Source organism: Gobius niger (genome assembly GCF_951799975.1).
Source record: "Gobius niger genome assembly, chromosome: 4".
Taxonomy (NCBI): domain Eukaryota; kingdom Metazoa; phylum Chordata; class Actinopteri; order Gobiiformes; family Gobiidae; genus Gobius; species Gobius niger.
The window spans coordinates 25356753-25372489 of NC_136855.1; the positions used below are offsets into that span (position 1 = coordinate 25356753).

General features: G+C 42.0%; 1 protein-coding gene across 2 annotated transcripts in view; it reads left to right on the forward strand.

Moving 5' to 3' along the window:
* The first annotated feature begins 789 nt into the window (after positions 1 to 789).
* LOC306962173 (semaphorin-4B-like) overlaps positions 790 to 15737 on the forward strand; it is a 51958-nt gene continuing 37010 nt past the window's right edge. The window contains exon 1 of one of the 2 annotated variants that reach the window (XM_079555250.1): positions 790 to 927. The gene's annotated coding sequence lies outside the window, so the exon portion shown is untranslated. Of the gene's footprint in view, positions 928 to 12173; positions 12347 to 15737 lie in introns of those variants that run through there. The other variant, XM_079555251.1, reaches the window with a different exon arrangement.

Sequence of the window (15737 nt, forward strand, 5' to 3'; positions counted from 1 at the left end):
GAGAAGCAGAGGTGCAAGCTTGACCCTGAGCTGTCATTGTTTTTCCTACTTTGCACTCCCTCTCCCTTCTTTACCTTTCTTCAAGCTGCAACAAAGCCAAGTGCTTTCTGCGACTTTTGTGTGGGATGAAATACGATTTAGTCCTGGTCTGTATCAAAAGTGACAAAAAAGTGTCTGGAGTCGCTTGGCTGAGGTGTCACCTGCTTCCTAACAACATGTCCATCACTGCGTTTCCAAACTGACAGGGCGAGCCATTAGAGGGTGGACAGTGGCAGGAGAGAGGGCTTGCTATAGTTTTATGCCTCTGTGCAGAAACTTGTTAACCTACATGACATACATAACGCACCAAATAAACATCTGGAACACATGTGCGCACACCCGGGGACTACTTATTTATAGTTAGCCCTTTTGGCAGATGATTCGGGAGATGGTGGTGCCAGAAACGACACCCTTTGATTGCGTTTTGCCACCGTACGCGAGCCAATGCACATGCCACAAATGCAGACGAGCTCAGCATCCACACAGGTGCAGGCGCCATGACGACGGGAGATGCCTTTCGGAGACACTTCAAATCTTCCGTCATCGTCTTGCAGAGGTAAAACAGTGTACAGTGTGAAGGCGATGCAGACACAAGGACACGCATACTCAAACCTTCCCCCACACCCAAAAGCCCACCCCCTGCAAACCTACTGTTCCACACTAGCCCAATGATGTAATGCCTGGACAGACCCCTCCCCTACCCGATCCCCCCCTCCCTCTCCCCTCTCACACACCCTCCGTCGGCGCTTCCCATTGGTGGCTCCTGTCTGCATCTGCTGGTACAGCCCTTGAATCACACAGCGCTTCCTTCACACTTACAAATACACTACCAGGGGGATCCTTTTCGGCTTACTGCATCCCGTCCGCGCACCACCTGGATTTGCTGTGGTGAGTCCTTCCATTTCTGCACCTTACTATGGCATGACAAAAAAAAAAAGGCATGAGGGGGGGTGTTGTATTTTGAGAGAGTGGTTGAGACAGAGAGAGAGAGAGAGAGGGAAAAAAAAACGCCGGGAGCCAGTGCTGCAAGGAGAAGCACGCAGCTGAGTTGGAGTAGAGTGGCATGAGGATGGGCAGTTTACTCAGATACCGGTCTCCTGTACTTCACGCCGCTGTAACCTGACAGGTCCTGGCTTTGCAGTGTCAACAAGGTGCCGGGATACGGAGGATGCGTGTGCGAGAGTTGAAAGATGTGTTGCTTCTGAGCTGCCTTTGCAACACAGAGTATCAATGAGGGAAGCTAAATATGCTCCAGGGTGTTATCTCAATGTGATGTTTCCATTTGAAATGATGTCAGCTTGATGCTTTGAGAAAAGGCAGCAGAGTCAAGTACGTAGTTCTTTATAGTTTGGGAGCAGTTGGGTGAAAAGACGGTGCTCGCTGTGACATTGTCCTTTTGTCAACATCCATCAAGCTTAACATTAGGACCACCTGCCTAATTGGTGGTCAATGCCCACCTCCCATATGCAGACCCACGCAGGGCCAAGTGTGATCTGTTTTTTTTATTCTAATACCTTTACAAGAACCACTATCAACTTTTTCAACTGTTTAATTATGGACTGGACCGCACAGGCCAGTTTGTAGTCCCCATGTGAGTTTTGACGGATTTTTTTTAAATATAAACTGGAGACAAACAAATTAAGTTTTGGATATTTCAAGTGAGTTGTCAAAGTCATCAATTGATCTTTGTTTTATTGTTGTTGTTGTTGGTGGTTTTATTGTGTCCCTCTGTCTCTTTGGACCATGAATACAGCATAAAGTTGAATTGAATTGAAATATAGACTTCTGACTGATTGAATTTGATTGAATAGGGAAAACAAATCACTTCCTCTAAGACAGACTCGAATTATTTAAAAAGTTGATGGTCCTTGTGTGTCTTTCCAAGGAGCTTTTGAGCAGCAACTTCATGCAACCTAACCTCCACTGTGTTGAAATGTGAATATTTTATATAGATGGCCTACTCTACATGTGGACCCTCTCATAACTAATTCATCCAGATGTTTTCCACGACCAGCAAGAGAAGACTCCAGACATGATTCACTTTGTGCCTTTCCATTTCAACAGCAAATTGTATTTCCATCCTCCAGCTGATTCGTGCTTTTTTCTCTTTTGACACGCTGGAGGAGACCCTCAGTAGAAACAAACATCTTGCAAAATGTGGGAGAAAGGCATCCAGTGAGTGGCAGCTCTAACCGAATGCTATGTGTTAGCTGGTTAAAACTTAATTCAACCACAGACAAACGCTATGCTATGCTTTCAACTTATTAAAACTATCGCAACCAAACCACCAGAAAGGAAGAGAGACACTTCTGTAGCCTTGTTCAGTTTCTCCATTTGTATACGGAAAGGTTTTGAATTGGTGATTAGCATGCACTCACTTCTTTCCTTGGGCTGTTTTATTCTACCAACTGGGGGGAAATTAATTATTATGATGGCGCAACAATAAAGCTGCAATAGCAATGGGTAGTACAGTGGATAGATGTTACTACGACAATACTTGGGGCAATAACAGTATAGCATGTGGTCAGACTGTGATGGTGTATTGATTGCGGACAGTCCCTTTATTGATAAGAGCTGGCACCGCCCAAGAGAACTTTAAACAAGCCGATATTCAAATTGAGTCCCACAAGATACCGTGACTTATTCATACTGGATTGCTACTACAATTGCTCAGAACTCCTATTATTTATTTATTTGTTAGTTTAAAACACGCTTTGGTTCATTATTAAAAGCCCCCAGATCTAAGTCCTGCCTCAGATCAGGAAACGAGGAGTTCCAGAGTGTAGCGCCCTGGACGGTAAAGGCTGACTGTCCAAAGGTCTTTTGATAGACGATGCAAATGAGGAAAGCTGTATCAAATCATTGGGCGTCACTGTAGCTAAAATGCTACTTTCTACAGCACTTCTTCCAACAATCTTTTGGTTGTTTGATCTACGTGTCACAGAAAATAATCAATTGACAGATTATGCAAATAGTGTTCATTGACTTCCTTTGCTCAACGCCTGTAATGGAGGGTCAAAGGGCAGGGAATGTTGTCCTGTGCAATCTGCCTACGCTTCAGTTATTTGTTTTATGTTTTTAAAGCCCTAATACACATGAATTGAGGTGTCTTGAGGGGGGATTTGAAATATTACATGCAACTTTACAGCACTGCACTAGCATGGTATTGAATGAAAATGGTGTACTTGTCAGTTATATGGAAACAGGACACTTATGTAGTTTATTCCATTGTAATGTGACTTATTCCTTATGGCCTCAACCATCTATTATAGAAAACGCTATCTCAATGGCCGCCGCCTGGGCGCCGCCATGTTTATTTCCCATACCGACTTTGAAGCTAAGCAGGAAAGTGCCTGGTTAGAACTGGGATGGGAGACCGTTCCTCCGATGCTAAGCAGGGAAAGGCCTGGTTAGGACTGGGATGGGAGACCGTTTGGGAACACCAGGAAGCCTGGCGACAGTACTGAGTGTGTGCGTGGTTGGTGTTATTACATCCGCGGCCGGCCCCCACGTGACGAGTCCCACCGCTCGCGGGCATTGGCCACGGGTCCATATGGACCGCGGTGCTGCTGTCCAAGGACAACCCGCCGTCACAAAAACGCGAGTGCACGAGATCTGACTGCCGTGCGTGTGCGCGCGTACAAACAGGGCGATGTGTGTGTGCGTGTGTGTGTATGTATGTGTGCGCGTGCGCATCCAAACAGGGCCATGTGTGCGTGTGTGTGCGTGTGCGTATGTGTGCGCGTGTGCGTGCGTGCCCAAAACCTCCTCAAACACGAGCCTCTAATCACACGCGCTGCTCCGACTGATTTATCCTCCGTGTGCGTAAAAGCGAAAATGACACTACAACTTAACGAGCGCATGGCCTGCACTGCGTAGTTTTTTTTCTTTTTATCTTTTTTTTTACTTTGCTGCTGTACCATTTGTTTTCTATTTTGCTTTCACGTATTGAGCCCAGAGGTACATTTTATTCTAAAGCAGCTTGGAAAGCATTGCCAATTTTATTGTAAGGTTATAAATACTGTCTAACAACGATAATTTGGCTATTTCATTTCTAAACCTACTCTTTATTTTTTGGATTGTAAACTACCGTGATGCACCAAACCACGGGTCCTGCTCTTTGAACCAAAGCGTTAGAGCTGAACCCCTAATATTTATCCATAATTATTCCACTGTCTCTTGAATTCTATTCCCTGAGTTTAGCGAAAATATTGTCGTTGTAGTTTATAAGAAAGGAGCACGGGTGCATCAAACACTCCAATTGCAGTTTGTTTGACATTTTTTTTTGCATTCATTCTTTTACTCATTTGTAGTGGCCATAGTTTTTGGCATGGGTTGGGAACCACTGGTCTACAGCTGAACTGTGTGACGGGTTGGACATTTCTTTGTAATCACTCATAATCTCAGAATATCAAATGTGGAGACTAGCGAGGCCCGGCCGAAGGCCGGGTCTCAGCTAGTAACTCAGTATAAAGACCGTCAGTCACCAGGAAACATATGGCCTGCACAGTGCCATTGTTATTCCAAGTTACCAAGCTATTTCTTTCCTATTGCCATGTGTAAAGTAAAGTGCAACCGTGGAATAAATATAGTAGGCAAGACAGGTGCACTCCTTCTCTTTCTCCTTGTCCTTCCTCTACATATTTATTATATATTTGACTTTCTAATTTAGTACGTCTGGTGTGTGCATTTGCTGTCGTGCACATTGTTTTCCTAATCAAAGGTCATTCTTGCTTGATAGCTGCATGGATGTTTCCCATGTGCTCCGAGCAGAGACACCACAAATATTCCTGACAATAAAACATGTGACGGAGCGGGCCCTACTTATGGAAAACCAGACCAAGGGCAGCTGCTTTGTGCCTTTCATCCTACAAACACAACCCTGCCCCATAATCCACCTCCAACTGCATTTTACAATTCAGCAAAACACAACCAGTAAAAGTGTAGTACAAATATATATGTGGATTTGACAGTTGTTTGATATAGACTAAACACTGAGCGCAAGGTTGACAGCAATAGCCCGTTATGACAGATGACCCTCGCTCAGAGGAGTGTGATATTTCACCACTAAATCATTATGTCGAAACTCAGCGCTAGTACTATAGCATGTTTATTGCATGAATATTGAAGCCTCTGTTCCTGCTTACAGGAAGTGGGGCAGTTTCAATTTCCCATTTAGCTGTAATAGTTAATATTAGTAGTTTACCACCACCGAGTATGGAGTGCATGTACAATTGTCTCATGTAAAGCGCTTTGTGACCATGTCTGTGAAAGGCGCTATATAAATAAATATCTTCTTCTTCTTCTTCTTCTTCTTCTTCTTCTTCTTCTTCTTCTTCTTCTTCTTCTTCTTCTTCTTTATATAATGGGGTTTAACGCAGAACTAAGAAACTCATGCCCCTAGAGGCCATAAGCGCCACTGCATGTGTCGTAGCATGTTGCGATTTCTTTTAACTCATTAATTGTCCGTGAGAGTAAATACTACACTGACAAAGGGAGAGAGGGATATTGTACATTGTGCCACAACCCAATTACACAATGGAGATATTTTTTTTCACTGAAACCTGGCTGTAAACAAGTGGTGCTAGCCCGCAGTTAGCTTTGCTTGTTAGCCTGTTAGCTTCTTCTCAGCGCCTCTGGGTCAGAGCAGGGAAAGTTGCAATTGTGGTTTTCTGGCCAGGGACGCCAGGGGGAGATGAAAGCCCCCCCAATCATCCCATCAACACTTGTATTACCCCCAGAGGGCCTACGGAAAGGATTTATTAAGGTAAACAAGTTAATTAGTACTGCTATATGACAGGTTTTAACGCTTTTGAAAATATGACTTATTTAGAAAGATAACATCTGTTGCAAGTTCATCAGTTGCATTATAATTTAACTTCAGTGAAGCAGCAATTTTAATGAAGAAATGTTGGGCAGAAAAGTTATTTTTACTTGAATTTTTAAGCTGCTGACAGGAAGTGATATAGATAGAGGTAAAGTTCCAGAGGAGTTTGACTCATTTCCCACATCATCTATGTCACTTCCTGCCAGTGTCAAATAAGGAAGTGAAACTACAAACATCACAAAAATGGCCAAACTAAAGAGAGCTCTGTACAATCTTTCACAAAATCTGAAATATAATTGTGTGAACAATGTTATAGCAAAAAATGTGTCTAATGTGTCATATGCCCTTTAAATGGTTGTGCGCTCTGTGCCACTCCCAAGCTTAGACAAACATAGATTTGCTTCAGAATATGCAAATCACTGCACACTCATGGCTGTTGTGATGATGACAAAAATAAAATAGAATAGAATAAAAAATACACTTTATTTGACAGAAATGTAATGTCAAATAAGTGGGCAGCTTCTTAACATTGCACTATTTAAAAAAAAAAGGCAGCATGCTGAACGCGCTGCATTTCTATAATTTCAAATCAGTCCAGTCAGTGTCATTGGATCTGTTGGTTTTTTCAACCATTCCTGTTTGTTTTAAAATGCCTCTGTTGGCAGATTCTGAAAAGCTTCGGCCAACGCCCACATTCAAAGTCACCTTAAACCCCCTTCCTTCCCCCATTATAATTGCCTTCAGAAGATTTCCAAAAGAGGTACCTAATAATGTGGCCATGGTATGAAGTTAACCACACACCATGGCCACAAATTTAAAAATCTCATTAAGTCACTTCTGGTGCTTGAAGTGCTTTTTTTGAATCCCCCCTCCCCAGTCTTCCCCACTTTGCAGCTGTGAGGCACCTTCACCTATGCCCTCCACGCTCAGATATCCACAGAAAGGAGCCAGACAAAGAGAAATCTATGAATTGAGCAGACACAAAACGCAAACATCTTCATTTGGCATCTATGGGCAGTCCCTCAATGTCACATCCCTCCAGTGCAGCCTCAGGGGGGCGAAAGCAGACCCACATTAAGGCGCATTAATCTCATACATCCTATAGGAGTCATATTAGCACCACATGTCAGCCCTACCCCCAGTACACAAGAGCTGTCACAGAGAAGATGCTGGTTTATATTCATGGTTCTGGTTTCCGTGTAACTATTGTTCTTTTTCATATTGTTAATAAGTTTTGAGCTCTTATTTGAAACATCATCACTTCCTAGTATACATATTAGAGGTGGCACCAAAAGACTAATAGTTGGATGCATCAATTTATATTATCATTTCATCGTCATCTTATATTTCATCCAATCAATATGTTCATAAAATATATCTGTTGTGATTTTAAAGTAGGACATTTAGATATGAACTTCCCTTCCTAGCTGGTAAGGATAGTCTCAAAGCATGAATGACGTTGTGAGCATGAAAATATCAACTATGTACTGATTGAACATGTCAGAGGAGAAGATAACAGGCAATTAAAGACAATGTCATGATTCACAAATCCTGTTAAATTAATTTCTCTGTCATTTCACACCCAGAGCCCCTGCTGATATGTTCGCACCCCTCGAATTGAAAAAAGATGCCTGTCAGGATAACAAAACCGGCAGAATGAAATTATAAGGGCATTATAATTCAAGCACTCATGGTAAAATATATATATAATTCCAAGATGGCTCATTCTTCCTGGCCTGGTTGTCTGTGAACAAAAGTAATGGTTGTAGTGAGTTTGTTGCGCACTGAAGATGAACCATGAATGTTTGTATGACCATGAATGAGTAGTACATTATAAGATTTGAACCGTAGTGGTAAGCTTGGCGTCTTCTACTATTGCAACCTGTGGGAGTGCCTTGGAGTGGCGCGATTGCTTCTTTCACAGCAATTCTTGGCAACTTTAATCTTAAGGGGTTTTACTTTTACTGTAACAAAGTGATATCAGTTGTTTGGCTTTCACAGTTTATGTAACCAGCGTCTGAAGGGATTTCTACACAAAACAGTGCGACCGCCACAAGGTAATTTAAAGAGTGTTTTGGTTCTCAGGGATTGTGTCAGCGCTGTAAATGAACTGGATATGACCCTCACACAAGAATCTAAATTATTGTTGACAGGTCTCTACGATGGAGCACTGTGGAGAATGTAATAGAAGATTTACAACAATGCAAACACACCCTGCACAGTTCAAATATAACCAAAGACGGACTTAAATACTTCCGGAGAAATCGAAAAATAAGTCCACACAACAGAATATGGGCTTTCGGGCAAAACCTGTTTAATGTAGAAGCATCACATCAGCGAGTCATTCCTGTCTGTGATTTACGACCGTCTTGTCCAAAAAAAAAACCTCCGACAATAATCACTAGATGAAGTAAATGCGAAGCTTCCGGAGCGCACAGAACTGCATCAGACTCAAAGTCATGAATCATCATCAGAGTGAGGAGTGAAGGTCCCCTGGCACCTCCCGTGTAGGTGTGAGTGGGATGACATTTTTGGGGCTGTCGGTGGCGGGACAGGGTAAGGACATGGGATGAGTCATAAGCTGCTGTTGGTTCTTTGCTGAGCTGGGGAGACACCTGCGCCGGGCTGCCTGGCCTCCATCACGTCCTGCCGGGTCGGGACAAACCCTGCAGTCATAAAGCAGTGAGCTAAATCACTTTGCTGTCTGAATACAGAGTTGAGAAAGTGGGTGTTGTTTAAGATGGCTGTCACTTTTGAACTAATGTGATGGTAGCTTGACATTAAATACAAGCAGAATCTACTTTAACACAAATGTATAAGCTAACTCTTTTATTGTATTTGCCCTCACCCTTCTAAAAATAAATCTGCATGTCTCCGTGCTTTTCCTGTTTTGTTGTCATTGTGTTGTGTGAAGTAAGTAAGTGTAAGTATGTTTTTGGAGGTTGGGATAAACAGTAGCACCCGGAGGAAACCTGGCCGGCTGCCTTCAGTGCTCCTCTGATCCTCTGAAACAGTGCTCCTGGGTTTGTCCCCTGTTTCAGAGCGTGGTGTCCTGCACTAGTCAGCTCCTCCGTCCTCTTCCTCCTGCGCAGCTCCCTCCGCTCCACCGTTGTATTCTCCAGTGAATGCCCATTACATGCCAGAACAATACATAGAAGGCATGTGTGGCTTTGCTGTGAGTCTTGCTCAGATACCTCCTTGTTTGTGATGCCTCCACTGTGCTGCAGGTGTGGGGGGGCTCTTGAAGCAATGGTTCCCAAACTTTTAACCACCAGCTAAGATAATAATTGTCTCATTTAAGTAGCATAAACCTTGGCTCCATCAGATTTAAACCAGGGCTAAGCAGGTCTAAAATAGAACTTCACTGGCACTAAAATAGCTCAATAAGAAGATAAATAAACTGTCTCTAAATCAAACTATTTTTTCGGAAATGTAGAGTAGCCTGAGTACCATCTGGGTACGTATTACAGTTTGAGAAACACTGGAGTAAATCCTTTTCTTTGTTGTAGCTTTTACATTTTTTTTTTTTTACACTAAAACATATTTTTTAAAAAGCTGCCAGAGAAAAGTACATGACCCGGAAGGGTAAAACCACAACTAATCTTACTTGCACTACTCATGAAAAAAAAAAAAGCGCTGCCGCCATTTCCCATGATAGACACTGGACGGGAGATTTCAAACCCATTCCATCTCATTCCCGGACTGAGGCCCAGATTGCCTTTGCTCTTTTGGCTGCAGGAGCTTATGCTGCCAAATCCATACGACATATTTATTTTCAAATCCCTTAAATCTAATCTTGTCTATTACTGAGAGTCTGTCATGTACTTAACCTCAATAAATGCTCTGTGGGTGGCCATGACCTTAATGTGAACGACTTCTGTATTGAGTGTGTTCGCGCGTGTGTCAACGACAAGGGGAATTTATTTAAGTGGTGAGGATTAGTTTGGTTTTCTCACGGCAGTTTTTTTGGTAAATTAAAGCGCGCTGATTGATATGAGTTTTTTTTCTTCTTCTCCTTCTTCTTGTTTCTGGTCTCTCTGAATCAGAAGCGATTTCTTCAAAGTGTGAAATAATCCCAGAAAAGCCCAGCAGGCAGGACGCCACTTAATACCTATTGCTGAGCTTTGCCCAAATCTGCAAATCCACTCTGCATCTTATTAAATGTGTGTCTTCACTTTGCAAGGTGAAGGCTAAATTGCATTCGTTTTTTAAAACAAATATAGAGATGGAAGCCCCCAAAAAAATCAGCACTTTTGCACATCAAAGCTACACCTCGCTTTGCTCTGATGGATTGGACAACGCACGCCTGTTGTTTTAAGCCCAACTTTTGCACAAGTTGGATGATTTTAATCGTCTCAAACTAATCCTTGATTCAATTTGAGGGATTACGTCGAGCTCAGCAGATAAAGAAGAGCAACTTGATTTTAGGCTTTGCTCTCGCAGACAACATGGAGGAAACATTTATAGACTACAGTCAGAAGGAGGCAGGCAGAGACACAGCGTCTGATGCAAGTTTAACTCCACCTGTCACCCACTCGTGCAGTTGGTGGCATGGGAGGCATGGTAACCTAGTGGCAGGGTGACAGTATTTCAGGGAAGAAACAGGAGGCATTTAGGATGCAGCCCTGAGCAATGTGTCCTTGGCTAAACCCTTGTGGCATGTCTTAGTCAAAACACACGACAAGCGTTATCGTATTTCAGAACTTTAATGGATTTTTGATATTGTGAGAGCAGATACGGGCTTGCACTTTGACATTTTGTGTGAAGATATGATTACAACGTGAGCAATCTGTTGTTTGGGCTCCTCTCCGAAGGACAACTCAATCTGTTGAACATTTTTATAATTCTTCGACGGCCAAAAAAGAGATTACATGAGTGACTGGTTCTGCTGCCGTTCAGGTTTCTGCTTTAGTCCATAATCCTCTGTAATTCTCTTTGTGGAGGACACTCTCAGTTGTCAGTCTTTGTTTAATGGCAGCGGGGTATGGCATATGCAAATGCATGATAGAAAGAACACAGCAAAGAAGAAGAAACTCATACTACAGAGACTTAGTCGTATGGTGTAAATGGATGTAGAATAGTGCGCTACAGGACATGATCAGGTTTTCATTTCATTGTCTCCATGTTTGAGATCCACTTCCATAAAGAGCTGTCAGTATTAAATGTTAAAGGCACACTGTTCTAAAGTAGTCAAACAAAAACTCCTACACATGCAAATATATTTGAACTACAATTTCTGGAGTATTATGTTGAGAAAAGTTGTTTGTTGTCCCTATTAGCAGTGTTGGGCAAGTTACTTAAAAATGGTAATATATTCTAAATTTATGATTACAGCTTTAAACATGTAATATGTTTGTATTACATATTACTGTTTCAAAAATGTAGCAGAGTTACACTGCTTTGAGTTACTTTTGAGTTACTTTGGGCAAGATTTAAACTGAAAATAGTAATAATGCCACAGAGCAAAAGTGTAGTCAGATTTTCTTTTCTTTGCTTTCCCCCATTTTATCGTAATTTGTTTTGACGACATCAACTACAGCAGATCTTATGCACCAACCTTCAACTTGATTTGGTGCTGCATTTTATTTGGGGGAAGTTTGGTGTTTTTTCATTCATACATTTAAATGTACTTGTAACTCGAGTTACTTGAATTGACTAATATATTCCAGTATATTGTGTAAGTAATAAGTCATATTCCTTAGTTACTGACAAAAGCAGAGGTGGAAAGTAACGAATTACATTACTCACCTTACTGTAATTGAATAAACTTTTTGGGTAATTGTACTTTTTTGCGAACATTTTTCAGCCTCTACTTGAGCACACATTTCATGTACTCTTTGCACCACTGGCAAACAGTAATATATTTTTGTAACTCGTTACTTTTGTAATGCGTTACCCCAACACAGCTTCTTAGTTAGTTAGTCAGGCAAATAGTATCTTCAAGAAAGACATGGCATAACTTAGATTTTCTAATATGATTCTACATTTTCCTCACTTCACATGGCTACGCATTTAACTCATGTATTCCTCAAACTTGAAAGAAAAAAAAAAGTCCGAATTGTTGTAACTTTGTAAAAATCCGCGTTTCTCTAGAACAATAACAGACCGAGGCGAACTGTAGATGCGTCATGCGTGAATGTCATCTCTGGCTCATATTTTCCTGCTATGGTTCAGCACGAGTAATTTCATGCAGAAATGAGATGATAATGTGAAGCAGACAGTGAGCGTGTGCGGTGGGCGGGGCCTCTCTGTAGTAGGAGGAGCCGATCCCCCAGGCTACTCTCTAGTTTAGAGTGGAGGAGGCTCGTCCGTAAACCGACACTGTGGATGTGCGCTTTACACCGTGGACACGTCTCTTGGCTCAAACTACGCGGGCTGTGTGGATTAAAATCTGTTTTTCTAGCTTTTTTCCTCAACTCTTCTCGCTTGAGGGTGGCATCTTTGAGCGGACCCTATGCCTGCGGACGTGTAAACCTCAGGGTAAGACATTTTCGTGCGTCTTTGCTCTTGGCGAGTTTGAGGTGCGATCAGGGTACACCTATGCAGTGTGGGGATCGACAAGATTGCGTTTTAAGTCTTTAGTTAAAGTAAGCTACAAGTGAGTACCCTTACAAATAGCTTATAATAACAAACTCCTAACACACTCCCTCCCAAAAGTTTTTTTTTCCAGTAGGTTTTCTCCACAAAAACTACATTTTACCTTTGCGGGTAATCTAATCTCCCATGGTGCATTGTCTCCTGCACGCAGGTCTTTCTGTTAATGTAACTTGAGAGACTTAATGACAGTGATGATGTAGTGGAGTGGCCCTGTGATGTTGGATGACTCAGGTTTAGTCCACTCTCGGCTTCCTGCTCGTTGCTTACCTTACCATGTGGGGATAACAGCTGGTCTCTTTGCTGTGGCCAGTGTTAAATATTTAGTTTTCTGCATCTTTAGAGCATCTGCTAACTAAGTACTACTTTACTTATAACCATGCACTTTTGGTGACTTGGAGAGATTGGTGAATTTCGTTTTTTCTTTCAGCGTTATCAGACTGAGGAATGTGTTGACATACCTTCTGTATCTTGTATCTTGTATCTTATTTTAAAGCAAACAAAGATGAAGTGCACTTTCCTCTTCCAACTTTGCAACACACTGCTTTGTCGACTTAGGCTCCATGTTTTTGAAACCAGTCCTCGTTTTTTTAACCTCTTACCACCCGCCTTAACCGAGCACATTTTCTCCAGTTCGGTTTTACCCAAATCTAAAGCTTCTCAAATGGAGTTTACAGCCTATAAGCCAGTGTAATGGCTCATTTGAAAGCTAAGATCTAAGATTTTTCCTCGTGTTGTTGCTGTACTGCTTTTTTCTGTCATTTCTACTTAGTTTTTTTGTCATGTTTTTGTGAAATTTTTTGGTTGTTGTTCGTAATTTCTCTGTCATTTTTTTTGTCGCTTTTTGTTATGTTTGAATCCTCATTTTGTCATGTTTAAAGCTTTTAGATTTGGGTAAAATGTGCTTGGTTCAGGTGGGGGTCAAGGGGTTAACACACAAGAAAATGCCCCTTCCTAGCTTTATTGTGATGTAGGCTTTTGAAATAATCTTATTTATTACACCAGTACCAGTATGTCTAAAGTAGGAATATCAAATACATAAACTAAGCCAGGAGCTTACCCAAACTATACCTAAGCTCCAAACTATACCTAATACTGATCAAATAGGTGATGCTGCCCCTTTAAATGAAGAATAGCAGTAGTTCTGAAACCATAAACAGATACCATATGACTCCGAGAGCTGAACCTCGGCCACATTTTGAGAACCACAGTTTCAAGCTTTGTGCTGCAGAAGAGATTCGCTGGACTTGACGGATTGGGTAGCGTTTCCCCCTTGGGCCTCAGCTGTTGGCCTCCTCTCACTAACATGTGATACAGTATCGGTAACACTAATAACACACCGTTGGCAGTGCGACTCACCATCTTGCTCGCTTCCACTCAGGCACTCTTTGAAAAGCCCCCCACCCACACCATCACACACGCATACAAAAAACAAACAGCAGACCCCACCCTACGCCCCTCCCGCTGTAACAACTTCAGAGCAGTGGCCAGTGTGTGGCTAAATAGATCAAGAGGAAGTGGACGTTGTAGTGATGGGATTTATCTCCCCAAATGTTTATTCCAAGAAGTCATTTAAAAGGGCTGGGACATTTTTGCATTTAATTATACCGAACTGTCCGGTAACTGATATTATGTGATGTGTAGCCTCATGAAACCTTCAACTGTCTGGCTTTTACTTGTGTTAGTTACTTCTGTGTCAAATTCCCCCCAAAACTGAAAGACATGTATAACATATGTCTCTCCTCTTCTCAATCTGTTCAAAACTGTTCGTGTTAAAATTAAATTAAGATCAGAGTCGGACATGAACGTTGCATCACTTCACTTTAACACTGATGCAATTTGAAAAGCTAATGATATCCCGACTGCCCTGTGGGACTGGACTTGTTGTGCAGCACATGATGGGAACGTGCGTGTTCACTGTCCCCAGTGAAGCATCCCACGTACATTTTAGGTCAAATCGCTGGACCTGAGCCAGCACAAGTCACCAATGCAACTATTGGCTTTCATCAACCGCTGCAAAGTTGTCAACTTGTCAAATCCATATTGTTTCTGTTTATTTTTCGGAGGTTTTCCAGAACATTTGGCAAAAGAGGCGCATTTGGTTTAAGAATCTGCTTGAATTCTTGTGATTTTAATGCTGCTTAAACTGTGAAAAGTAACACTTGGACTTTACACATGGGTGTTAGGAGTTAATGGTTTACATTTGCATTCAGTAAAGAAGTCCCTTGCCGCTCTCTACCTGCTGTCTCTGCGGTAGAGTGTCTCATTGTGTTGGTCCATTCATATTCAGGATGACCCGGGGATCTTTTTGTGGAAGGCTGGCTGGGCCCTGCAGGGGTTTCGATCCTGGCCCAAAGCGGACATCTGAATATCAGTGATGCTATTCAGTTGAACGCTGCATTTATTCCTCTGTTTGTCTTTTCCTACCTGTTGCTCATCCTGTTCCTTTCCTGATAAGAGCTTTAATAGTTTCCTTATGGCCTCGACTTAATTGGCCTCCTTAATTGGTAAACGTGTGGGGAGTCCGGTTCGGATGAGTTGAATCTATTAAGTTGCTATATTGTAGCAAATGCTTGTGTTTTGTCTTAGATGAGGCCCTATCCTCTCGGGATGGGAGCATTAAGTAACAGGCTCCTCTCTAGAGAAGGATGAATGTCGTCCACGTTTCCGTCCTCTTGTTTTGGAAAGAGGCGCTGTTAAAAAAAATATGTGGTTTGTGATGGAAAACAGACTTTCTGGTCGACTGAAGCGTTCTTGAGAATCAGCTGATGTGAATGCCTTTTGGACTAATACATAAATTAGTTGCTGATTTATAATGTAAATATTTATACGGCTACTGCCTCAACCACACTAGTACTTTTGAAAGCCACTTTGCCACATGTCTGAGGCTATAGAGTGTGAAACTTTAATATTATTTAGACATTCAGATCAGAACACTATAGCTTGATTATGTATTAACCTGTTATCTGCCAGAGTCGGCCCTCTCCAATTATGCATATCTCAAAGTGTCTTGATAGGAGAGCTTACAGCCTATATACCAGTGTGATACCTCATTTGAAAGCCAAGACTTTCTAGTTTCTAAAAAATATGTGTTCGATGTGTGTGAGTGAAACACAACTTGCTCTCACATCACATTCGTCATCCCTAAACTGAATTATAATCCTAACACCTGACCCTAAACCTAACCCAAACTCCCTGATTGGGGGGGACGGCAAGTAACAGGTTAATGTATTTGATAGTAGTCAGTGTGCCTCGATTGGTGTTAGATTAGAATGGA